We start from the raw sequence: 2,623 nt of genomic DNA on the forward strand, positions 1-2,623 counted from the left end.
TATTATTATTTATTATTATTTATGCCTATAGCACCTGATCTTCTTTGGTGGTCTCCCATCCAAGTACTAACCAGTCCCGACCCTGCTTAGCTTCCGAGATCAGACATCGGGCTTGTTCAGGGTGGCATTGCCACAGACCATGGACTGTGGCTCCACTGGGGCACGAACCCAGGACCTTCTGCGTGTGAAGCAGACGTGCTGACTGCTACACTGTGGAACCACATCTTTAAATTAATGTTCTCTTAATCCTTCTGTGCTACGCCAGTGGTGGGCAATTTATATAACATTCGTTTTCTCTCTTTTACCTCCTAGTTCAAAGATTCAGGATGCATCCATGACACCCTACATTTTCGGCCTTAATAATTTGACGGACCTGTGATAGGAACCAAGTTTACCCTAATCAGGATGTAAAAGTTATGTAATTTGGAATCTGAAAAATCCCACCATCGGTTTTCAGCTTGATAGGTCCCTCTGAAATCCAGGATGGGTAAAACGGCCTGGAGCAGCAAGCCTTGCATTATGGTGACCCTGGAGAAACGGGGCAAGCGTGCTCCCAGGTTCGTTCTAAGATATGGGCCCCTAGGGCACTGGCAGGGAGGATGGATTAAGGAGGGGTTCAGAATTGCAGACGATATTTCCCTATGGGGTCTCGACGTCAGGCATGTTTTTAAATGACCTGCTGGAAGCAGCCTTTACGTGACACAGGCTGCTCCCGGCACTGGCTTGGGAAGGGGAGTTTCCTCTTGGAGATGGATCCCAGGGTTCATCTGTCTCTAGGACCAGGGGATTCTCACTGGGGTAAGGGCGGCGGCCCAGGAACCTGTGACCCTAGGACTCAGAGGCAGCAGAGAGTGTTCTTGACTCTGAGTCCACAGACAGAGGGACAGAGGGATCCGGAGCCACCTCGAGCCACTGCATGTCGTCCAGCAACGACCAGTGACAGCGGACAAACACCCAAGGCACCCAGCACCGTGGACCAGACTCCGGGCCCTGCCGTGGTCCCATTCACCACCCCCTTCCCACCACTCCCATGAGGTCCTCGACTGGCCCCACAGTGACCGCGGTCGACCTAAAGCTTGGCCTTTGTTTATCTGAACCTAAAAAAGTGAGACGACCAGAATGCTTTCCCCTCCCTCTCCCCACTCACGCCCCGGCAGCGTGAACGAGGCCGCGCTCTGCTTCCTGTGCCCGCACCGAGAAACCAGGTGTCCCGGGGCATGACAGCGCGCTCACGTGCTCTCGTTCCTTGTGTAAAGTGTTGCTCGTTTTGGCTTTTTGATAGCTAATGATAGAATTTTATGTTCATTTCTGTCCATTTTTATGCCTATTCTTTAAGGTTATTAAAGTCTTTCTAGATTTTTTTGTTTTCTGTGATTTCCCATAATTTCTTTAACATATAAAGTCTTTCTAGATTTGTTTTGTTTTCTATGATTAAAGTCTTTCTAGAATTTTATGTTCATTTCTGTCCATTTTTATGCCTATTCTTTAAAGTCTTTCTAGATTTTTTTTGTTTTCTATGATTTCCCATAATTTCTTTAACATATATTTTATTATAGTCTTCATTTTAATCATTTTATGTTATTAATATGGATGACACATTAACAGCTAGATGCACGCCTACGTGCAGACGCGCTTGCCTGTTCATCCTTCACGAAGGAATATTCTTCCGGTGTGAAATCTTCCTTTTGTTGGTAGTTGTCCATCTTTTTTCAGATAGCCTCGGAGCCGTCAGATTTTGCTAACATTCAGCGCATGTTTTTGAAGTTTTCGCTAACGTGTTAGGGCACATTCAGCAAATGTAATTTTACAATGAATCCAGATGTGTCGCTGTCTATAGCTTTTCCCCGTGTCTACTAGTCTAGTCATATTTCTAAAATCAGGACGAGCTTCTAACACTTCCTTTTCTAAGGTATGATGAGCAGAATAATGCCCCCCAAAACGATGTGTATGCCCTGACCCTTGTCACCTGTGAAAACGTTTCGCCGTGAAGAAGATTCAAGGTTGCAGATGGATTTAAGTGGCTGCTCAGACGCCTGGGAAGCTCACGCCGAGGAGATTATCCTGGACCAGTCGAGTGGGCCCGATGCCATGGAAACGTCTTCGGACGTTGAAGAGGAAGGAAGAAGAGTAAGAGGGGGGAGGACGTGACTGGAAGAGGAGCTCAGGGCACCCGGACACGCGAGACTCCGCCCGCCCTGCCCGTGCTGGAGATGGAAGGGGCCGTGGGCCAAGGAGTGCCCGCGACGCCTGCGGCCGCTCGTCCACACTGCCTTCCACATCCGGCCAGCCAAGTCCGGTCATCCACAGGCACTGGGGGAGGGGCCCGAGGCCATGCCCGTGAGTCCCCTAGTCTCACTGTCACGCCAGCATCATTTCAGAGGAGCTCGGAGAGCTCCCACAATGCGACCGACGCTCTGAAACGATGAGTGACCGCTCGCAGTGAAGGGAATGCCACCTCTCGACTGGCTCCGGGGTCCCACGGATGAGACGCTTATCTGTCTCTGTATATCGACTACCGAGGGAACACACAGGGCACAACAGGCCTGGAAAGAGTGTCCTCTACAGCATTTTAAATCTTCCCCAGGGCGAAAATGGTGTTGACTTAATGTATTTCTAATTAGCA

The 2,623-nt window shown here is 49.3% G+C and overlaps 1 pseudogene; it reads right to left on the reverse strand.

Annotated features, from left to right (window-relative positions):
• Window positions 1-22: 22 nt before the first annotated feature.
• LOC111734875 lies at window positions 23-138 on the reverse strand (annotated as a pseudogene).
• Between the last annotated feature and the right edge of the window lie 2,485 nt (window positions 139-2,623).

Source organism: Pteropus vampyrus, unplaced genomic scaffold (assembly GCF_000151845.1).
Source record: "Pteropus vampyrus isolate Shadow unplaced genomic scaffold, Pvam_2.0 Scaffold8338, whole genome shotgun sequence".
NCBI lineage: Eukaryota > Metazoa > Chordata > Mammalia > Chiroptera > Pteropodidae > Pteropus > Pteropus vampyrus.